Source organism: Lathyrus oleraceus, chromosome 2 (assembly GCF_024323335.1).
Source record: "Lathyrus oleraceus cultivar Zhongwan6 chromosome 2, CAAS_Psat_ZW6_1.0, whole genome shotgun sequence".
Lineage (NCBI taxonomy): Eukaryota > Viridiplantae > Streptophyta > Magnoliopsida > Fabales > Fabaceae > Lathyrus > Lathyrus oleraceus.
Genome location: NC_066580.1, coordinates 413,777,326 through 413,803,377, shown reverse-complemented (window position 1 = coordinate 413,803,377; position 26,052 = coordinate 413,777,326).

Here is a 26,052-nt window from a genome sequence, read left to right as displayed (position 1 = left end):
CGGTTACTGGGTTAATAAAGGATAAATCGACCAAAAGAAAAGGGGCCTCAGGATACCAAAACTAGGTATAAGAATGATAACCGGAACAAAGGGAGAAACAATCATTAACAACAATCGACAAATGAAAGATGACCCCCTGGGGATACATTGACAAAGGCAACAATCCAGGAGACATATCACCGGTTACTAGGAGATATGCTCAAAAAAGGGTGAAGGAATATCAATACCGAATATTGGATAAAGATAACCATCAAGGAGGGGATTACATCTACCAGATACTGGGTAGAAAACCACGGAAAAGTAACCGTCATCGGACAGGATGATCAAAATGGTTAACTCTGCCAGGGGATAGAAAGGGTCTACAACTACCGGTATAAGGGTAGAAGACCACAGACTCCACCAGGGAAAAGATGGACGATTACTGGTTACTGAGCAATCATTCATCTAAACTATGGGGAAGCGCAGGGAAAAACACGAGAAGCCAATTTAGGATCAAACTAGAGCGACACGATGAAACAGGACTTGACCCAATGAGGGTATAACTCAATGGGGAGTTCCATCCCAATATATGTGTCGGGAGGAAACAGAAACAACCATCATCCACGAGGATATAACTCGGTGGGGACTATGGAGGAAAGGATAAACACTTTCTGCTTATGGGGCTGACTCTACAGGGAGAGATCAAACACAAACATCTGCTTGGGGAAGCATATTACCCACTAGCAATAGATAACAAGCAAAGATATATGGCAAAGAATGCAACATGAATATCTGAATGTTTAGAATTATATGTACATATGCGTGTTTTATGTATGATGAATGCTGACAAACAGACATTTCTAACACAAACAGGTCCAACGAATGATGATCAAACATCCGGTACTACATCTCAAGAGAGAAAGCCAGGCCCAGTGAAAAAACATCCAATATGATGAGGGGCAAGAGATACCAGGAAGCGGAGATCTCTGCAGGGAACTGAATATCATCACTCCAGCTGGGGACAGGATTACACAGATAAAATCCGCCACATAAGCAACTCTTCTGGGGAAATTATAAGAGGAGGGGATGGATCTCTGTGGGGAACAACCGCCAACCAGAAACTTCCAAAGATCACCAAATATTGTCTTACCAAAGAGATCACATCTGCTGAGGAGGGAGGATGAATATCTTTACCAAACACTCTGCTCGAGAGAAAAAACCACAAAAGGCTTCGAAGGAAGAGGACACAAGCATGCCAGGAATATGACCAAATGCCTTACCCTGTTGAGAATCATACCATCTTTGGGAGAGCACTGAAGACATCTCCAGTATCCTTTTATCATTGTGAATGTTCACTTTGTTTAAAAACAAGCTATGAAAAATTTAATTATTTAAAACAATGATATTTTTCAATTAAGACATGCAAAACTTTTGTTGGATAGAAACAAATAAGAGTGCGAATAATTGGATAAAGGCTCGAATTTATTTGATGGAATGGTAGCCTGCAAATGGCAAGACTGCATAGATCTTTACAAACTTGAAGTTGGTGATATATATTGGAAAAAGGGCTACATTGAACATAATGACCATTTCTCCACCAACTCTGAATCCGATGTATTCGAAGCTTCAGCTGATGATGGTTGAACGAGGATTTCTGACATATGACAGTTTGTAGAACAAAGTCTTGTCAGGATGCAGTTACTTGCCAAATCCCTAATTTTTTTTGCCTAGATTGCCCCAGGGTGAGGTACTCAATCTAGCGGGATACATATTTTTTTATGTCTCTAACTTTTGCCTGGACTGCCCTTTCGGGTTTTCAATCCACCGAGACGCTCATTTTTGCCTAAGCCGCCCTTTCGGGTTTTCAACTTAGCGAGCTATTCTGTTTTTATTTTTAGGCGAAGTATTTCTTGACAGCATCTGAATTCACAGGACGAGTGAGATCCTCCCCATCCATAGTTGTAAGTATCAAAGCACCGCCTGAAAAGGCTCTCTTAACAACATATAGACCTTCGTAGTTTGGAGTCCACTTGCCCCTGGAATCGGGCGCGAAAGACAAGACTTTATTGAGCACAAGGTCACCCTCTCGGAACACACGAGGCTTGACCTTCTTATCAAAGGCTTTCTTCATCCTTTGTTGATATAATTGGCCATGGCACATGGCAGTTAACCTCATCTCTTCTATCAAATTCAATTGGTCATAACGACTCTGAACCCATTCAGCATCAGTCAACTTGGCTTTCATCAAGACTCTCATTGATGGTATCTCCACCTCTATTGGGAGCACAACCTCCATGCCATAAACAAGAGAGAAAGGGGTTGCCCCTGTTGAAGTGCGAACAGACGTACGATATCCATGCAAAGCAAATGGCAGCATCTCATGCCAATTTTTGTATGTAACAACCATCTTCTGAATGATCTTCTTGATATTCTTATTAGCAGCTTCAACAGCCCCATTCATCTTGGGTCTATAGGGGGAAGAATTATGATGTGTTATCTTGAACTCGCTACATAGTTCTTTCATCATCTTGTTGTTCAAGTTAGATCCATTGTCAGTAATGATCTTATCCGGCACACCATAACGGCATATGAGTTTATTCTTGATGAACTTTACAACCACCTGCTGTAACACCTCAAAATTTGCCCTCCTCTCTTGGGACTAGCATTAACATATTTGCATATCATTTTAGGGCATTAGGAATTTCATGTTGCATATCATGTGGTTACATTGTGCAAGCCATTCTCCCAAGTCTTGATCAGAAGATGAGGAAGTCTAAGTGCAAGCCTAGGGTTTATTGACTGATCATGGGCCATCTGAGGATTGGGGGCTGTGAATTAGGGTTTTGTGATTCTCAATGGATGTTGGTCTTCATCTTGATTGAATTGCTACATCATCATCATCATGATTGGATGTCATCAGGAGATTGAAGAAGATTCCTTGAGATTAGGGTTTTGACCACTGGTCAACCCTAATCAACTGCATTGGGCCAGTCAGGGCTGGATCAGGAGATGAGGTTTCTGATGGTTATGGGGTTCATTATGTGATTATATGGTGCTTATTGAGGCTAGGGTTTCACCCTTGAGCCATTTCAGTTGAAGATTGGGGTTCAATTTGATCAATGCATTGCCAGATTCATCTATCAGATGAAAAGTCAACTGTGGTCAACTGTACATGATCTGATGGATTTGGAGGTAAAAATGAGTTGGATACACTTCATTCATGATGGAACAAGTGTTAAATGACATCTCAAAGCTTAAAAATGAAGAAAATCAAGTCAGAACAAGAACTGCCAAAAATAGAAAGTGACTTGTAACTGAAGTTTCCAAAAATGGAAAGTTTTTGACCTCAAAGCCACGTGTCCAAGGAAGCTTCGAATGAAAATTTGTTCAACATGAAAGTTGTAGATCTTGTTCTCACCTTTCCAAAAAGTCCAAGAACTTGAAAATCCAATGTATGGTTGGAAACTTATGGCTCAGTGAAATTCAAAAATGACCCATAATCAGGAGGCCATAATTTCCACATGGTTTGTCCAAATTGCAAGTTCTTTATATGCACAAACTCCATTTGACATGTACTTTGAGGTTGCATAATTGGATTTTCCCAAAAGTGGTCAATGCAAAAAGTCAATTTTCAACTGGACAGTTAAATTGGACTAGGGGCAAAATGGTCCAACTTTCAAAATAATTGGAATTTTTGAGTGGGGATTTTTGCTACACCTCATAAATGGCATTTGGAGTGTGTTGGAAGCCTCATTTCATGGCAAAGGCTTGTAGATTGGAATTTGGTTTGGAAAATGCAATGGTTAAAATTGGACAATTACCATACACATGTGGAATTGAGAAATAAGCATCCAATGAAGTTGAAACAAGTTGCAATGGTTTACATATGGTATTTGGAGGTTGCATGAGCTGTCAAAACAGGTGGCATGTGCTGTCATGAGAAAATTCCACTTTTGCCCTTTTTGGAAAATTACACTTTCACTTAACAATTCCAACTTGGCTAATTACATGATTAATTGGTGATTAAGCATTCATATATAAACATAATCACTCTCTAAACATAACAGAAAATTACATTTACCAAGATTGGATCTCAAACTTTCCAAATTCTCTCAAACCCTCAAGAACACCAACACCTTCAATCTCATCAAACTTCATCAAATCTCAACCAATCTTTGAGATTCCTTTTGCATTCAACTCCTATAATCATCTTCTCAAACTGTTTTTGGAGATTGGAGCCTAAAGAGCTTGGATTCGCAGCTGTCACATAAGGAGCATCCATGGTGAATTGAGGTTTCCATGCATTAGAAGCAACATCAATCGATCTGGATCACATCATTCTTCTTCCTGAAGCTTCTAGCTGGACTGTTTGTGGAAGAAACACGTGAAAAGCTTCGATTCCTCTACTGCCATACCAGGTACATCCAATTTTCGAATCTCAAGCTAGGCTAAATGATTATGTGCATTCTATAGTGCGTTCAATGTAGAGCGCAGTGATAGTCTTAGTTTTGTGAATGATGAACCGTAGGCTGCGCAATCTCGAATTTAAGTTTCGTATCCAAACCCTAGGTTGCTCGATTCGCTTGATTTAGAAATAGTTAGGAGAAATCGAGTTGATATTTGGATTCTACTTGTTCATACGGTTCTAATGACTATTTACTCGTCCATTTTGGTGATGGTTTGAGAAACTCGTGTTCTTGAGCATTCATGAGAATTCTGGATTTTCCTGGACTGAAAGTGATGAGAAAAGCGCTGTAGATCTTCGTTTCCATTTGAATTTTTAAATTTCGTGTTTACCGCCCCCGCCCCTGTTATTTACCAAACTGCCATTATCAAATTCCATTTAAGTTAATTAATTCTCAAAAATTCATAACACCTTTAAAATTCATAGAAAATTATAGAAAATTCAGAAAAATGTGTGGATTGTTTCTTTGACTTCCTTGTTGAGTTTAGGATTTTTTTGACCTATTGGTCAAAGTTGTGCATGGCAAAAATATTGTTTGACCTAGACTTATTTCACATGTGCTCAAAATTGATACATTTTACCATTTGGTTCATGAAATGCTCATAGTGTTAAATAAATTCTTGAAAATTTTTGTGATGATTCTTGACTGATTGATGCTCATTTCCATGTAAATTTCATGAATTTTTGATACCTGGTCATTGAGCAGCAAATTTTGGAACTTAGGTGTGACAGTTTGTGTCACACCTCATTATGTCAACTTGCTGGATTTTTTTGAGTGACCTATACTTGTTGGATTAATGTGAAATTTTGCATGATGTTTCATTAACATGTTAAGATGCTATGTGAATTTTTGTGGAATTTTATGTGGCATTTTCAATTTGATTGCTATTTTTCATCTCTGTTGGTCAAATGTGCAAGCTTGTGTGACATAGGTTGGTAGATTGATTGGGAAATGCTCATATGGTACTGTATGATCATGAAATTTGATATGCTTGTAGTAGACACATGTTAGGACCTCCCTGTTTTGGTCTCATCCATTTCTTTTTTGTTTTCATTGAGATATGAATTTTTGAAGTGGAAGCATGTATTGATGTTGTGGTTTGGAGCCTATGATTGTGTCTGTTTTTGTTGATTTTCATTGACATGGTTCCATTTGCCCAATTGAGCTCAAATTTGACATGGTAGACCTTGAATATCCCCTGTTTAGGTGTAAATTATTTGAGAATTTTTGGAATTGTTTTGATGTGGATTTGAATGCAATAGTTCTGTTTGGATGTTTGGTGCTTCATTTGAACTAGTTTGCCTTATTTTGTGCATAACATGAGCATGATGAATGGTATGGACATGAGACCAATGGTGTTTGCTCTTGTTTGACATTAATTTGACTTTGGTTGGTGAATACCTTGCTGTTTAGGAATTTTTCTTGCCTTTGGACCCTAGGCTTGGCCTAGTGGTCTTGTTGCTAATATTTGCTTGATTTTTCAGGATCAAAAGCATAATGCACATGGAGAATGAATCAAGTTAAATGCAATTGATGATTGTTTGATGTTTGTACACTAACATAACATCGTTTTGTAGGTTGTGAAGCTTAGGCTTGAGCTTTGAGCTTGCTTTGTTGTGCATTGATCTGTATAGATTAACTGATTAAACTTTTGCTGTTTAGTTTTGTCTGTCTGAGTACTAACTGTGTTTGACTGTTTCCAGGTACTTTTAGTTGCTCAGTTCCTTGTGAACTTTTGCTTTGCTTTGCTTAAGCAACTTGCATTGAGGTATAGCTTCCTAACTTCATGTAGTCTGGAGACCCGGTCTGTTATTTGACCGGGCAAACTGTCTGAAGTCCCCCTTTCGGGGCAATGATTGTGATTGTTTAATATTGTGCCCAAGCAGGTGAAAGTCCTTGATTAAGGCAATTGGTGGAAGCTAGGGATATGCAATCTATCCCCCACTATTCTGTGAGTCTTCTCCTTGCTCCCATTACATGGTTGTAGCATTGAGATCACAAGCCCAAGATCTTGTGCAGTGCACATTGTGTCAGAGTCTCTGAGTATAGAAGGGTTCCCCCATTCTGAACCCATGCTCATTTGTCAAAAGCTCTCCCTGGTCAGGGATAAGAGCTGTGAGGTCTGATCCTCACTTCACCTTTTCATCTGCTTCACCTTAGCCTCGTAATGGCAAGGTTAAGAGCAAACCCAGCCTGTACAGATGACTTGCTGAGGCAGTCAAACCCATTGTTTGAGCCGCTTGATTTGGTTATAGTGGGTGCTATGTGAATATCTGTTTGAGATGTCTGTTCTCATTTGTTTGTATGCTTGTATGCTTGCTTTCTTGGATAGGATTAGTTTGCTTATGCAAGTAGGATAGTTAGAAACCTGAACTTAGGGTAAGCGATGCATGACAACATTAGGCTCGAGTCTCAGCTCCCTAGTCGTGTGTCTTTCCCCGGTTTCTGGCTAGATTTTCTTTCCCTTGAGGGGGAACTACATCGCCCTGATCCTCGTTCCAGACGAGGTATGTAGGCAGGGGGTCGTGCGAGACCTCTCCGGGCAACCTTTTTTTCTTTTTGTGTGTGTTAACTTGTTATCTGTTTGTTTGTTTTGGGTTCGGATGCTGACGTAAGCCCAGTGATTGGCAGTCGGGCTCCACGTTTGCCCTCTTGGGTGTGTTTTGGTTCGGATGCCGACATAATTCCATCCAGTGGTTGTCGGGCTCCATGTTTGCCATCTGTTTGTATGTTTGGTGTTGTTTGGCGTGCGTAAGCCGAACTACAGAGGCTCTGATTCTTGTTCCAGACAAGATATGTAGGCATAGGGTGCGATACCCTATCGAGCTCCTTTCTCTTAACCCCACCTGCGTTCCCCGTGTGTGTGTGTGATGTTTTAGCAACCTATTCTTTATTCTAGGACGTGGATCCCGTCGAGTACGACGGACGTGAGGGGTGTTAATACCTTCCCCTTGCGTAACCGACTCCCTTACCCTGTCTCTCTGGTCGTGAGACCATTTCCTTTCCAGGTTTCTCTGAGCGTTTCCTTTCCCTATCTTGGGATAAATAACGCGCAGTGGCGGCTCTGTGTGTTTTTTTTTAGTCTCGCCGGTTGATTTTTCGCAGGATGCGACACCTGCCTGGTCACGTTTGCATATGACACTTCTTCAACCCACTTGGTGAAGTAATCAATCGCAACAAGAATAAATCTGTGACCATTAGACGCTTTCGGCTCTATCATACCAATCATGTCGATTCCCCACATGGAGAAAGGCCATGGTGGTGAAATCACATTCAGAAGTGTCGGGGGAATATGAATCTTATCCGTATAAATCTGACACTTGTGGCATTTCTTCACATATTTGCAACAGTCAGACTCCATTGTCAGCCAATAGTAGCCTGCTCTCAGCATCTTTCTAGCCATGGCATGTCCATTGGAATGAGTACCAAATGAACCCTCATGGACCTCAGTCATTAATAGGTCTGCTTCGTTTCTATCCACGCATCTAAGTAGCACCATATCAAAATTTCTCTTATAAAGCACATCGCCATTGAGGTAGAAACTTCCAGATAATCTTCTCAAAGTCTTCCTATCTTTCACAGATGCCCCGGGCGGGTAAATCTGACTCTGAAGAAAGCACTTGATATCAAAATACCACGGCTTATCATCTTTCACTTCCTCTACTGCAAATACATGAACTGGTCTGTCCAAGCGCATCACAGTGATATTGGGAACTTCATTTCAAAGTCTGACCATAATCATCGAAGCAAGTGTAGCAAGAGCATCTGCCATCCGATTCTCGTCTCGAGGAACATGATGGAAGTCAACCTCGGTGAAGAAAGTTGAAATCCTCCTTGCATAATCTCTATATAGGATGAGGCCAGGTTGATTCGTTTCCCACACACCCTTAATCTGATTAACAACGAGGGCCGAATCACCAAAAACATCAAGATGCTTGATCCTAAGATCAATACACTCTTCCAGTCCCATAATACAAGCCTCATACTCAGCCATATTATTCATGCATTTGAAAGTTAGCCTTGCTGTAAACGGAAAATGTGTGCCCTGAGGGGTAATAATCACTGCCCCAATACCATTTCCATATTGATTCACAACGCCATCAAACACCATGCTCCATTTGGGACCAGGCTCTGACCCTTCGTCGAGCGTAGGCTCATCGCAATCTTTCATTTTCAAATACAGAATCTCCTCATCTGGGAAGTCGTACTGAACTGACTGATAATCCTCGATCGATTGGTGTGCCAAGTGGTCAGCCAAGATACTACCTTTAATAGCCTTCTGAGCTCGATACTCAATATCATACTCAGATAACAACATCTGCCAACGGGCAATCCTCCCAGTTAAAGCAGGCTTCTCAAAGATATACTTGATTGGATCCATCTTGGAGATCAACCAAGTTGTATGATTCAACATATACTGGCGTAAGCGCTTAGCAGCCCAAGCCAAAGCACAACATGTTTTCTCAAGCATTGAGTATCGAGACTCACAATCAGTGAATTTCTTACTCAGGTAGTAGATAACATACTCTTTCTTTCCTGATTCGTCTTGCTGACCAAGGACACAACCCATAGATTCCTCAAGAACTGTCAGATACATAATCAACGGTCTCCCGTCCACAGGAGGAGATAGAATCGGAGGTTTAGACAAATATTCTTTAATACGGTCAAAAGCTTTTTGGCAATCCTCGGTCCAATCATGAGATTGATCTTTCCGGAGGAGCTTGAATATCGGTGCACATGCGGGATATAAATTTGGAAATATAATTCAAGCGGCCAAGAAAACCTCGGACTTGCTTCTCAGTTTTGGGCGCAGGCATCTCTTGTATTGCTTTGACCTTTGCAGGATCAACCTCAATACCTCTCTCGCTGACAACGAAACCCAATAACTTGCCGGAACAGACTCCAAATGTACACTTGTTAGGATTCAGATGAAGCTTATACTTCCTCAGACGCTGAAAAAGCTTCAACAAGTGCTCTACATGTTCAACTTCCGTTCTTGACTTAGCAATCATATCATCAACATATACCTCGATCTCCTTGTGCATCATATCGTGAAACAAGGTAGTCATAGCTCGTTGAGACGTGGCTCTGGCGTTCGTTAAACCGAAGGGCATCACTCGATAACAGAATGTTCCCTAAGGTGTGATGAATGTTGTTTTCTCCATATCCTCGGGTGCCATTTTGATATGATTATATCCGGAAAATCCGTCCATAAATGAGAAGACCTTGAATTTAGTTGTATTGTCTACCAACATATCAATATGTGGTAGAGGGAAATCATCTTTCGGACTAGCGTTATTCAAGTCTCTATAGTCCACACACATTCGGACTTTTCCATCTTTCTTAGGCACGGGCACAATATTGGCCACCCATTGAGGATATGTAGAAGTCACCAGAAACCCCGCATCAATTTGCTTCTGAACTTCTTCCTTGATCTTTACTGCCATATCGGGATGAGTTCTTCTGAGTTTCTGCTTCACAGGCATGCACTCAGGCTTCAGAGGCAGGAAATGTTGCACGATATCTGTATCCAGACCAGGCATGCCTTCATAGGACCAGGCAAAGACGTCGACATATTCTCGTAGCAACTCAATCAACCCCCTCTTAACAGATTCTTCCAGGAGTGCCCTAATCTTTACTTCTCGCACACAATCTTCAGACCCCAAGTTGACCGTTTTCAGATTCTCAAGATGCGGTTGAATGATCTTCTCTTCATGTTCAAGTAGACGGGTAATCTCATTAGGAATCTCTTCAACATCATCTTCTTCCGCCTCAAATATAGGGAATTCAAAGTTGGGAGATGGTGTTGGATCATTATGTTCAATGGGTTTGATCAACCTGTATAATGATTTTGGATATAAAGAGTTTAGAATTCAAACAAGGCAAATCATTATGCAGATGCAAAGATTGATTTTATTTTATTTTTAGGGTTTTATGTGATCACCAATTTCATGCAAAAGCGAAAAGGGCAAATAATTGGAAAAACAAACATTTAACATGAATTTATTGAATGAAACTATCATTGTATTTATGAGCCAACAATGTCATCACTCCTCCTTTTGGCATGGGAGGAGGGTTTTTAAACACAATGAACATTACTTTGACTTATGGATAACTGTTGGAACATCAACAGCAACCCAATTATTGCAGACCCCTCCAGGGATGACAAAGTTGCCAGAATCCTCTGCATCCTCTTCCACCATAGCAGCAACTTCCTCATCTTGGCCAGTGTGGATGAATCCACCACTCTTGAACATCCCTTGCTTGTTGAAGACACCAGAAGAATACCCCATGCCAGCCTGGGATTTGTTGTCTTCCATCTTAATCATTTGCCCTAATCCAGCAGTTGTACCATGCTCAATGGCCAACTTAGCATCTTCGTAGGACGCAAATGAAGAAGTTCCTTTCTTAATAGGCTCAGCAATAGATAAAGCTTGGAACGGCATTCCAACTTCATCCTCAACATCTATATAAGAGAAGGAAGACAAATGGCTAACCAGGAGAGCTTTCTCTCCCCCTACCACCAATAGTTTCTTGTTTTTGACAAACTTCAGTTTTTGGTGTAGGGTGGATGTCACGGCGCCTGCCTCGTGAATCCATGGTCTTCCCAAGAGACAGATATACGATGGGTGAATGTCCATGACCTGGAAGGTGATCAGGAAATCACTTGGTCCAATTTTGATTGGGAGTTCAACCTCTCCAAGCACAATTTTACGAGACCCATCGAAAGCTTTCACTATCACTTCACTCTGCCTCATGGGAGGCCCCTGATATGATAACTTTGCAAGAGTGGTCTTTGGCAATACATTCAATAATGACCTAGTGTCCACCAGCACATTGGACATGGCATCATCCTTGCAACTCATAGATATGTGTAATGCCAAGTTGTGGTCTCTTCCCTCCTCGGGGACATCAGCATCACAAAAACTCAAATTGTTACAAGCGGTGATGTTTGCAACAATGCTGTCAAATTGTTCAATTGTGACATCGTGATCCACATACGCCACATCCAACGCCTTCTGCAGAGCTTCTCGGTGTGGTTCTGAATTCATTAGCAAGGATAATACGAAGATCTTGGATGGCGTCTGTAGAAGCTGATCTACCACGTTGTACTCACTTCTCTTGATGAGCCTCAGCATCTCATCACAGTCTTCTTTCGTATTGCCACTAGGGCCAACAGAAGCAGGAGTTCTCAACGTAGAGGCAGGTTTAGCAACAAGTGCCGGATTCGGAGCGTTCACAGCATTCCCAACCGGGCGTTCAGCATAATCAACAGCATCAGCTCTTCGAACATCAGCTTGGGGTTTCGGCGGAGCCGAGAAGACACGACCGCTATGGGTCAGGCCGCTGACGTCGGTAATATTAACAACAGATGAAGAGGGTAGGGGCACCTCTTTCCTATCCTCCAATGCTACAACATTGTAGCGATAGGGAACCGCTTTCTCGGAAGAGTATGGCACAGGGCCAGCTGGTTTGATGGTCAAAGAAGGAGAAGCCTTTTGCTTGCTACCATCGTACTTGATAATAATAGGCTCGAGGATCCAAAATATCGGAGAAATTACATTGACTTCATCAGCATCTTCGTCAACATTTCTGTTTTGAAGTATCTCAATGACTCCTTCATCCAGCATTTCTTGAACATCTTTGCGTACTTGGCGACATCCTCTTCGATTGATAGTGCAAACTCGGCATCTATCGTGGTCGTGCTCATAATGACTATAATCACACAGTAGTCTATGCATCTCGATCAGAGATTGTCGGATATGGCTGACATATTTGACTTTGTATTTACTAGGACAGTCCTGAACCATGTTGACAGACTTCCCATGCTCGGGCAATGGGTTCTTCTTTACATTAGGACCTACGTCCTCGAAACACAGAATACCACATCTCACAAGGTCTTGAACCTTGGTCTTTAGTGGGTAGCAATTTTCAACGTCATGTCCGGGAGCACCGGAATGATAAACACAATGCAATTCGGGCTTATACCACCACTGAGGGTTGGTCGGTATAGTCATGGGTCTCGTGGAGTAATCAATTTCCTCTCTATCAAAGTGGGATATAATTCTGCATATGTCATAGGAATAGGATCGAAGGTGACCCTCTTCCTCTCGTAGCTTGTACTGGCTTGATTACTGTTTCGAGGCTGGTAGGCCTGCTGTTGAGGACGGTGATGTTGTTGCTGATATTGCGGATGTTGTTGTTGCTGATTATTATTATGATGCTGATACTATTGATTGTCTCTGAAAACAGGTGTTATGTGAGCCACCTGATGCTGGTTACCGGCAGGACGCACGGTCTTCCTCCTTACTGAGGGTCTTCTAGGTTTAGCATGGGAGATCACAATATGTGCCTCGCCATCTTTCTTCTTTCCAAACGTCCCATACCGTTTGGTAGAAGAACCTTCTTCTCTGGTTAGGCGCCCTTCCCTGACTCCCTCTTCCAGTCGCATCCCCATGTTCACCATCTCGGTGAAGTCAGAAGGAGCGCTGGCAATTGTAACACCCTTCTAAATACCCCAAAATATTTAATTAAAAATAATAACCTATCAATCAGAGTAATTATGCCCCGAAGGGTGTCACACAATCATTTCACAACATTTATCAAAACATCCTGTCATGCTCATTTATTTATCAAATAAAACAGTTGCATAATACGCAGCGGAATAGAATTCAACATCAGCATGAGACATGTAACACCATACATGTAAACTAATTCAACAATTTCCAACAATACAATGAAAAGGTTCCCTCCCGATGTTACATCTACCAGAGCATGACCCATAGGACACTACTATAGACTCCAAGCGTTAGCTTCTATTCAACTCATTTCTCGTTACCTGAAAAATAGGTTGTAAGGGTGAGTTCCTCAATCAATATAATAAGCATTATAGAACAACATGTAATGCTAAGTAAATAACACATCAATTCACCCTAACCAGACTACGCATTCAGCAACGGCAATATCCGTCCAAACATCATATTCAACAATAATATATATCATATGTATAATCCTCAAACCATATCCAACACCAACAACACAACACAACGATTTACTCACTAATTCCTCACAATGGGAATTAGCTACAGCCCCACAGGCTATGCCATGCATTCATTATGCAATGAGACTCTATGAAATGCGGTACCGACTCTTCTCGAACATATAGTTCAAGCTCACCGATCCCTCCAGATACGGCTACTGAGCTCACTAGTCCCACTCATTGAGATCTAATGCCTCACTCACTAATTCCTCACAATGGGAATTAGCTACAGCCCCAAAGGCTAGACTATGCACACTAATCATCTAGTATGCAAACATCAACAACAATTCACAACTCACTAATTCCTCACCATGGGAATCAGCTACAGCCCCAAAGGCTAAACTACGCATGCTAATCACCTAGCAATACAACATCAACAACAACTCAAGAACAGACACATGCTCGCACTCTACGCCATCGAATAGTCTATTCACAACTGCATACATTCACAACATCATGCATAATATATACATTCACCGCATCATATACATCATTATACATCAGCAATATTTCATCACATAAGCATGTCAGATTATGCCAACAACCACTACAATATTAGTACATTCTAATATTGCATATACTGCTCAAACAGCGGGAATTTATCCCTATTACGCCATAGGCAACATAGGCCAACCCTCACATGGTACACAACATTTAAACAACAATTTTTCACTTCTGCAACAGTGTTAACCGGTTAACACCCTGGGTTAACCGGTTAACGCAGGACAAAACAACATTTTCAGGCAAAACGCAACAGCGTTAACCGGTTAACGCCCTGGGTTAACCGGTTAACGCAGGCAAAAACTCAATATTTTCACATTTCAATACAGTGTTAACCGGTTAACACCCTGGGTTAACCGGTTAACGCAGACCAAACAACAATTCCTGCGCTAACACACGGCAGAATGCAGAATTCCGCCGTTGGAGGACTTCCGGACCTCCGATTCCGATTCCGTAAAAAACTATACGATCGGAAAAACATTACTCACACAAATACCGATTTAATTTCAACTTTCAGCACAGTTCATCCAACAACATTTCAACATTTACAAATCCCAATTAGGGTCAAATTAACGGCTTATCACTACCCATGACATATTATCCCAAAATACCCATTAATAGACGATAAACCCCCCTTACCTTAACAATCCGGCAGAATCTTTGAGCTTCAAGCTTTCGTTCTCCAACCTTTGCTCTTCAGCTCCTCTTCTCTGCCCTTTTTCCCTTTTCTCTCACGATGCTTCTCTGTTTGTTTTCACGTGAAATGCTTTTCCAAATGAGAACTTTTCCTTATTCCAACATATATATACTTTCCAATAATAATAATCCAAAAATAAAAATAATAAAATTTCCAATTATTTAATTAAATTAATAATTAAATTATTAACTCAATTCAAACAATTATTTTATTATTATCGGGGTGTTACAACTCTCCCCCACTAAAAAAGTTTTCGTCCTCGAAAACATACCTCAAGCGAACAACTCTGGATAAGACTCCTTCATCTTACTCTCCAGTTCCCAAGTCACATTGCCACCTGCTGGTCCTCCCCAAGCTACCTTCACCAAGGCAATCTCTTTACCCCGCAACTGCTTCAACTCTCGATCCTCGATCCTCATAGGCGATGTTTCAACAGTCAGGTTATCTCTCACCTGTACATCATCTATTTGGACTACATGCGACGGATCATGAATGTACCTCCTCAACTGAGACACATGAAAAACTTCATGCAAATTCGCAAGCGACGGCGGTAAAGCGATCCGATAGGCTACCTCTCCTATCCTCTCCAAAATCTGATAAGGACCAATAAATCGAGGTGTCAACTTCTTCGACTTCAAGGCTCGACCAACACCAGTTATCGGAGTAACACGAAGAAACACATGATCTCCCTCTTGGAACTCAAGTGACTTCCTCCTCTTGTCATGATAACTCTTCTGACGACTCTGAGCAATTCTCATCTTATCCTGAATCATCTTAATCTTTTCCGTAGTTTGTTGAACAATCTCCGGTCCAACCACAGCACTCTCACCGGACTCATACCAACATAAAGGTGTCCGACATCTCCTACCATACAAAGCTTCAAACGGTGCCATACCAATACTCGAATGAAAACTATTGTTGTAGGTAAACTCAATCAAAGGCAAATAACAATCCCAAGCACCTCCTTTTTCCAAAACACAAGCTCTCAAAAGATCCTCTAGTGACTGAATAGTCCTCTCAGTCTGACCATCAGTCTGCGGATGATATGCAGAACTCAATCTCAACTTAGTTCCTAAAGCCCTCTGCAAACCTTCCCAAAACTTCGATGTAAATCTAGGATCTCTGTCCGAAACAATACTCGACGGAATACCATGCAAGCTTACAATCTTCTCAATATACAACTCGGCTAATCTCTCTAACGGATAATCCATTCTGATCGGAATGAAATGAGCCGACTTCGTCAATCTATCAACAATCACCCAAATAGCCTCAAGGTTCTTACTTGTCCTCGGCAAACCAGAAACAAAATCCATACTAATACTGTCCCACTTCCACTCTGGAATAGACAACGGTTGCATTAGCCCAGACGGCTTCTGATGCTCAATCTTTGACTTCTGACAAGTCAAACAGGAATAAACAAAACTCGCAATCTCTCTTTTCATTCCCGGCCACCAAAATAACTTTTTCAAATCATGATACATCTTCGTAGCTCCAGGATGAATACTCAACCCACTACGATGCCCTTCTTCAAGAATACTCTTCTTAAGCTCAGTAACATCCGGAATACACACTCGATCACCAAATCTCAAAACACCATTCTCATCAACTCTGAATTCACTACCTTGGCCTTGATTCACTAAAGTCAACTTATCAACCAAAAGCATATCAGATTTCTGACCCTCTCTGATCTCATCCAGAATACCACTTGTTAACTTCAACATTCCCAATTTAACACTATTGTGAGTACTCTCACACACCAAACTCAAGTCTCTAAACTGCTCAATCAAATCAAATTCCTTAACCATTAACATAGACATATGTAATGATTTCCGACTCAGCGCATCAGCCACTACATTTGCTCTACCCGGATGGTAATTCAAACCAAAATCATAATCCTTCAGAAATTCTAACCATCTCCTCTGTTTCATATTCAGCTCTTTCTGATCAAACAGATACTTTAAACTCTTATGGTCACTGAAAACTTCAAATCTTGACCCATACAAGTAATGCCTCCATAACTTCAGAACAAATACCACAGCTGCCAACTCTAAATCATGCGTCGGATAGTTCCTCTCATGAACCCTCAGCTGTCTCGAAGCATAAGCTATAACCTGCTTATTCTGCATCAACACACCACCTAAACCCAATAATGAAGCATCACAGTAAACTTCAAACGATTCCGATGAACTCGGTAATGTCAAAATAGGAGCAGTAGTCAACCTTCTCTTTAACTCTTGGAAACCTTCTTCACATTTTGAGTCCCAAACAAATGCTTGCCCCTTTCTAGTCAACATCGTCAACGGTAACGCCAACTTAGAAAATCCCTCAATAAACTTCCTATAGTAACCAGCCAAGCCAAGGAAACTTCGAATTTCAGCAACCGACTTCGGAGCTTCCCACTTAGATACCGCTTCTATCTTAGAAGGATCAACAGCAACACCACCTCTTGAAATCACATGACCAAGAAAACTAACCTCTTCTAACCAAAATTCACACTTAGAGAGTTTAGCAAATAGCTTCTTTTCTCGTAGAACTTCTAAAACCACTCTCAAATGCTCGGCATGCTCTTCTTCAGATTTCGAATACACCAAAATGTCATCAATAAATACCACAACGAACTGATCTAGATACGGATGGAAAATTCTATTCATGTACTCCATGAATACTCCAGGCGTATTAGTTACACCAAAAGGCATCACAGAATACTCATAATGTCCATACCTCGTCCTGAAAGCAGTCTTCTGAATATCTTCAGTTTTTACTCGTATCTGATGATACCCAGACCTCAAATCTATCTTGCTGAATACACTTGCACCAACCAACTGGTCCATCAAATCATCAATCCTCGGCAAGGGATACCGATTCTTGATCGTCACTTTATTCAGTTGCCTGTAGTCCACACACAACCTCATAGTACCTTCTTTCTTCTTAACCAACAACACTGGTGCACCCCACGGTGACACACTTGGACGAATAAACTTCTTATCCAACAAATCTTCCAACTGACTTTTCAATTCAGCTAACTCAACAGCAGACATACGGTACGGAGCCATCGATATCGGTCTAGTACCAGGTACCAAATCAATCGAGAACTCAACTTCACGTTCTGGCGGTAACTCATTCACTTCTTCCGGAAACACATCAGGAAAGTCACACACCACTGCTAGATCACGAATCACCAGTTTATCTTTAGCCTCTAAAGTTGCCAACAGCATAAACAACTCTGCCCCATCTGCCACTTCCTCATTCACCTGCCTGGCTGATAGAAACAGACTCTGCCCTTCCTCAATCTCAGGAAATATCACCGTCTTATCAAAACAGTTGATATAGACTCGGTTAAACACCAACCAGTTCATACCCAAGATAACGTCAATCTGCACTAATGGAAGACACACAAGGTCTATCCCAAAATCTCTACCAAAAATATTCAAAGGACAACTCAAACAAACCGAAGTAGTAGTCACTGAACCCTTTGCAGGAGTATCAATCACCATACTTCCACGCATCTCAGATATCTCTAACTTAAGCTTCACAGCGCAATCCACAGATATAAAAGAATGAGTAGCACCTGTGTCAATAATAGCTATAAGAGGAAAGCCATTAATATAACATGTACCTCTGATCAAACGATCATCTGCAGAAGTCTCAGAACCTGATAGAGCAAAAACCTTGCCTCCCGACTGATTCTCCTTCTTCGGCTTAGGACACTGGGGACTGATATGACCCAACTCTCCACAGTTGAAACAAGTTACAGTCTTCAATCGGCACTCTGCAGCCAAGTGACCACCTTTCCCACACTTGAAACACTTCATCTCAGCACTGGTACACTCATGAACACGATGTCCAGCCCGACCACATCTATAACACTTAGCAGGAGCACTAGAGTCTCCCCCACTAGGCCTCTTCATCCCACTCTGCCTCTGGAAACCTTTGCCAGCTGCATACGGTTTCCCACGATCCATCTGATTCTTACCCTTCCTATCAACCCTCTGCTGATAGCTCTCTGCTCTAGCCTTGGAATCCTGTTCAAAAATCCTGCAACAGTCAACCAAATCAGAAAACACTCTAATCCTCTGATATCCAATCGCCTGCTTGATCTCGGGACGCAACCCGTTCTCAAACTTCACACACTTCGAAAATTCTCCAGCAGCCTCATTATAGGGAGTGTAGTACTTTGACAGCTCTGTGAACTTCGCAGCATACTCAGTAACAGTCCTGTTACCCTGTTTCAATTCCAAGAATTCTATTTCTTTCTTTCCTCTGACATCTTCTGGAAAATACTTTCTCAGAAATCTCTCCCTGAACACAGCCCAAGTAATCTCAGCATTCCCAGCAGATTCCAACTCAGTGCGGGTAGTAACCCACCAATCATCAGCTTCCTCTGACAGCATATGTGTACCGAACCTGACCTTCTGGTTATCAGCACACTCAGTTACTCTGAAGATCCTCTCGATCTCCTTCAACCACTTCTGAGCACCATCTGGATCGTATGCTCCCTTGAACATTGGAGGATTGTTCTTCTGGAACTCACTCAGTTGACGAGCAGCTCCCATTCCCATAACATTCTGATTTCCTCCAAGCACTCCAGCTAGCATACCCAGAGCCTCAGCAATTGCAGCATCATCTCTACCTCTTCCAGCCATCTCTATTCTGAAACCCAAACAAACTAAAACAATAAGTACTGATAGGTTACTCAACACCTATACCGTACAGGGGAAACAAAATGATTATAACTCGACTCGACCGACTATGCTCTGATACCACTAATGTAACACCCTTCTAAATACCCCAAAATATTTAATTAAAAATAATAACCTATCAATCAGAGTAATTATGCCCCGAAGGGTGTCACACAATCATTTCACAACATTTATCAAAACATCCTGTCATGCTCATTTATTTATCAAATAAAACAGTTGCATAATACGCAGCGGAATAGAATTCAACATCAGCATGAGACATGTAACACCATACATGTAAACTAATTCAACAATTTCCAACAATACAATGAAAAGGTTCCCTCCCGATGTTACATCTACCAGAGCATGACCCATAGGACACTACTATAGACTCCAAGCGTTAGCTTCTATTCAACTCATTTCTCGTTACCTGAAAAATAGGTTGTAAGGGTGAGTTCCTCAATCAATATAATAAGCATTATAGAACAACATGTAATGCTAAGTAAATAACACATCAATTCACCCTAACCAGACTACGCATTCAGCAACGGCAATATCCGTCCAAACATCATATTCAACAATAATATATATCATATGTATAATCCTCAAACCATATCCAACACCAACAACACAACACAACGATTTACTCACTAATTCCTCACAATGGGAATTAGCTACAGCCCCACAGGCTATGCCATGCATTCATTATGCAATGAGACTCTATGAAATGCGGTACCGACTCTTCTCGAACATATAGTTCAAGCTCACCGATCCCTCCAGATACGGCTACTGAGCTCACTAGTCCCACTCATTGAGATCTAATGCCTCACTCACTAATTCCTCACAATGGGAATTAGCTACAGCCCCAAAGGCTAGACTATGCACACTAATCATCTAGTATGCAAACATCAACAATAATTCACAACTCACTAATTCCTCACCATGGGAATCAGCTACAGCCCCAAAGGCTAAACTACGCATGCTAATCACCTAGCAATACAACATCAACAACAACTCAAGAACAGACACATGCTCGCACTCTACGCCATCGAATAGTCTATTCACAACTGCATACATTCACAACATCATGCATAATATATACATTCACCGCATCATATACATCATTATACATCAGCAATATTTCATCACATAAGCATGTCAGATTATGCCAACAACCACTACAATATTAGTACATTCTAATATTGCATATACTGCTCAAACAGCGGGAATTTATCCCTATTACGCCATAGGCAACATAGGCCAACCCTCACATTGTACACAACATTTAAACAACAATTTTTCACTTCTGCAACAGTGTTAACCGGTTAACACCCTGGGTTAACCGGTTAACGCAGGACAAAACAGCATTTTCAGGCAAAACGCAACAGCGTTAACCGGTTAACGCCCTGGGTTAACCGGTTAACGCAGGCAAAAACTCAATATTTTCACATTTCAATACAGTGTTAACCGGTTAACACCCTGGGTTAACCGGTTAACGCAGACCAAACAACAATTCCTGCGCTAACACACGGCAGAATGCAGAATTCCGCCGTTGGAGGACTTCCGGACCTCCGATTCCGATTCCGTAAAAAACTATACGATCGGAAAAACATTACTCACACAAATACCGATTTAATTTCAACTTTCAGCACAGTTCATCCAACAACATTTCAACATTTACAAATCCCAATTAGGGTCAAATTAACGGCTTATCACTACCCATGACATATTATCCCAAAATACCCATTAATCGACGATAAACCCCCCTTACCTTAACAATCCGGCAGAATCTTTGAGCTTCAAGCTTTCGTTCTCCAACCTTTGCTCTTCAGCTCCTCTTCTCTGCCCTTTTTCCCTTTTCTCTCACGATGCTTCTCTGTTTGTTTTCACGTGAAATGCTTTTCCAAATGAGAACTTTTCCTTATTCCAACATATATATACTTTCCAATAATAATAATCCAAAAATAAAAATAATAAAATTTCCAATTATTTAATTAAATTAATAATTAAATTATTAACTCAATTCAAACAATTATTTTATTATTATCGGGGTGTTACAGCAATCATCCGCTCGTAATAAAAAGAACTCAAGGTCTTTAGAAAGATCTTGGTCATTTCTTTCTCCTCCAACGGGGGCACAATCTGTGCTGCTACCTCTCGCCACCTCTGGGCGTTCTCTTTGAAAGTTTCCTTGTCCTTTTGGGACATGGCTCTCAATTGATCCCTATCGGGAGCCATATCCATGTTATACTTGTATTGCTTGATGAAGGCCTCACTAAGGTCATTGAAGGATCGGATGTTCGTGCTATCCAAGCCCATATACCATCTCAGGGCAGCACCAGACAAACTGTCCTGGAAGTAGTGAATGAGAAGCTGGTCATTGCCGGTCTGAGTCGACATTTTCCTGGCATACATGACCAGGTGGCTGAGAGGGCAAGTATTTCCCTTGTACTTTTCAAAGTCAGGAACCTTGAACTTTACATGGATTTTGATGTTAGGGACCAAACAGAGTTCAACAGCAGACTTGCCGAAAAGGTCTTTTCCTCGAAGAGTTTTCAATTCCTTACGGAGTTCAAGAAATTGGTCATTCATAGCATCCATCTTTTCATAAACATCTGGGCCCTCAGATGGCTCAGAATGATAGATGGCGTCGTCTACTCTGGGCATAGTATGCACGACAGAAGGAGGAACGGCTAGGATCGGGCTAGATGCTGGCAGAGAAGCAAAGGTGGGTGCAGGACCCTCAGGCATGAAGTTGGGAGGCATCCCCCACGGAAACCCAGTTGGCATGGTTGTTGGTGCGAAGTGGGCGCTGACCGCAGGCACAGTTGAAGAGACAATCTCGGAGATGACTGTCCTCTGGGGAGGAGTTGAAGGTGTCGGAGACGACTGGCTTTGGGCAGCCATGAATGACTCCATCAGGGCAGTCAATCTGGCTAGTTCCTCCTTAAGCTCACGGTTCTCTTGTTCCAAATGATCCATCAGTCTTGATGCGTTGGCTCGGGTGTAGTATCGGTGAGTCAGCTTGTCTTTAAAATAAATGAAGAACACAGAGTTAGACCATAGAACAAGAAGCCTGGAGCAAAACCTGCTTATACACATGATGCATGCAATGCTTGTGCATATGATTTGTTTTTTATTTATCAGAGGAACTTTTAGAGTTCTATTTGCAAATATTGGAGCATTTATCACACATGGAAATATTATATTAATAACATTTGGAAATATTTTTACACCAAAGAAGTACAATATTGGTAACCAAATATAGTACAAGAGAGAAGGAAAATGAACATCCTATGGAACCCTAGAAGCAATCATCTAAAGCTCTGGAGACTGGAAGATAGGATGCACGAAGCCTCTTCACTTCCCTCTCATGGGCTGCCTCCATGTCTGCCTTCTCTTTGACGAGTTGATCGTACTTCCTCTTCCAAAATTTGGAAGACTGAGGAAGTAGAGAAGTCCATGTACCATCAGGATCATCAATAACCTGGTACTCAAGGAACTCTATCAAAGCATCATTCTCTCTGATCTGCTGAAGCAACTCTTTTCGTTCACGGATCCAAGCACGCGAACGGTCTTCGTCTCTCAACTCCTTTACTCCTTGGTCGGGGAGGGTTGAAGGCCCAACCACAACCAAAGATGTAGGTCTCGGATACTCGTAAGGCATGAGGTACTCGGAAGCTCTCCTCCTAACCCAAGAGGTATAGGGTTTCAAAGCGATAGAGTTCTTTGGACCTAGCTCCTTCCTCCCTTTCCTATGGATCTTGCGTCAAGCGCGGACCATCCTGCCCTTCAAGCCTTAGAGATCTTTACCCTCCTAGAAGAATACTCCCTCTAACAGAATGTTATTGGGTTTATCCTTTAGGGGGAACCCAAGCTGACGACGTGCCAAAACGGGGTTGTAGTTAATCCCACCACATGTACCAAGAAGAGGCACATTGGAGAATTCACCACAAGAGTCGATAATCTATACACCATCATATACACGGTTGTACCAAAAGATATCATCATTAGTGAGAGACATGAGTCTCGTGGACCACCATAGACATCCTTTGTTTTCCTTGAAGGCGACCGTCTGTGGCAAGTGCGAAATAAACCACTTGTACAACATAGGCAACCAGCACACAATGGTACCACCACCCTTTGCATTCCTCATATGCACAGGGAAGTAAGTGTCACCCAACAAAGTCGGAACATGATTAAGAGTAGAGAAGATCCTAATAGCGTTCACATCCACAAACTTGTCGATGTTTGGGAATAACACTGGCCCATAGATGAAAAGTACAAATATGGACTCAAAGGTGTCCTCACTCATGGCCTTCCCATACATAGTAGTTTGAGCAATGAGGAACTCATAAGGGAGACCTTGAATTCCACCTTTGGTAGTCATATGAGCACCAACTAGAGATTCATCTATATGCAATATATCAGTTATCGCTTGAGAAGTAGGAACATTCTCTAAGCCACTGAACGGCAACTGGTCCAGAATAGGTATACATACTCCTCAAGCGTGGGCAAAAGCTGGAAATCCGGAAATGTGAAGCAACGATACAAAGGATCATAAAACTGCACCAATACACTCATCAATCCTTCGTCCACTTGAGTAGTCAGAACAGATAGAAGCTTCCCAAAACGAGCCTTAAAACCCAAGGGATCTAATACATAGGATGTCAAATTCCTTAGCTCTTTCAAGTCGGGTTGTCTGAAACTGTACTTCTTTGTATTCCTTCTTTGTCTTTCCATGTCTAAAAATTTGCAAATAGACCTCTTAAGTTCCTTGAATATTTCTTATTGATGATATGGATGCAAATGGGTGCATGAATGCAAAAATCACACTCAAGGATCAAGCAAAGCACACCAAACAAAGGTCATGGGATGGATCATGTCATCCTTAATATCAATCATCCATTTTGGTGGATTATGGTTTACACCTTATCAACACCCAAGTTCCATTGATATTAAGGATACACAAGAATGGATCAACCATGAATCAAGGGTTTATTGCAAGTCACGAGCATGGAGTCTTGGTTAAGAACCACCCAAAGGGAGTGTACTAGGGTTTAAACCTGCCAAACATGTTCTACAAGAGGTTCCCATAGTCATCATTCCATCTTTCGGATATTATCGGATAAACGACTACTCGTATTCCAAAAATATTCTCAAAAGAGACTCTTATGAGTGTAGTATCGCGTAACAATCGTATCAAATCTTACACTTGAACGACTTTCGCACTACATCCTAAGAATAGGCCAAGATGGGTTTGGTAGACTAAGGTCTTTGGCTTCTAAGGTCTATATTGGAAAGAGTAATGTCTAACCACAACTACTTGTGTGACATTATTGATCCCAACATGACCTCCACCAAATGAATGGGCTTGCAAGTCAACTTACTAAGGAATAACTCCATACAAGTCAACAAGACTATGCCATTCTCCTATCCTAAGTGCTCTCGAGTTCGGGTATATAACTCATCTCACGAAGATCACCAAGCATACAAGGAATTAATATTCAAGCAATTCAATCATTACATACAATACAGTAATCCCAAATTGCACAAAAATATGTCACAAAACAATATACAATATAATACATCAAATATGAAAAGTAGGCAAAACCCACTAGGCAAATGTCCCCAGCAGAGTCGCCACTTTTCTGTAACGGGGTATTCGTTACCATTAGAGATATTGCCTAAATCCAAGGTAAACCATACAAGTCGAGTCGCCACCGCACTTCTATTTATCCAAATGAATGGTTAGAAAGCGAACAAAAACCTAAAAGTTTTATCGAATCAAAATGTCAGAGATCGGGGTAAGGGGGTTGGTTATGAAATGGGAAGGTTTTAAGCACCCAAAACATCCTAGGTACTCCTAGGGAGCCCTTTTCACATTTGTTGTAAGGTTGGTATTTTGTGAAAGTTTGTTTGTGCAAACATGATTGAAGAGATGAGAAGAGAATATACAAGTTATTTACATTTTGTGTTTGGATGGATAAACCCATTGCCTACGTACCATCTTAAGAAAAGATTAGGATCAAAACCTCGTAGTTCGGGGTAAAAATCTCAAAATGAGTTGGTGAATTGATTGGTCCCAAAAGCCTTAAGGTCTTTTGTTATCCAAGGGAGAAAACTCAACCTAAAACCACAAATCCACCATGTGAGGATAACTTTAACATGCTAGTGAGGGGTTAACCCTATAATAAGCATAGAAGACTCATTGTCCATCACTAAGGATATAGGTGAGTATTACATCTACCTCAAGGATAACTCAAACCTAATAGCTAAAGGTTATGAAAAAGTTTTTGATTAAGAAAATGGCCATTGAAACCACAAAAGTATTTGAATGAGTTATATTTACCAATGAAAAGTATTTATAAAATATGGTCAAAGTTGATTTAAAGATTCAATTCAATATTAGTGTTATGAAAAGAGAGTTTAAAAATCAAAAGCATAATGCTTAGGTTTCTAATGTTTGAAAACAAGTGTTAAATGTTTGCACAAAAGTTTTGGCTTGGGTTAGAGTGGAGGGAAGAAGAAAAATGACTAAAGTCCTAAACATACAAGAGATGAGGGATAAGAAACAAGACCACAAATGGAGTTCCTCTCTTGAGATCATATTGATGATCCAAGTAGCTCCCATCCTTTGGAATAAGCAAGCAAAATAGGTGTAAGCTCAAGCAATCAACATAATCAAAC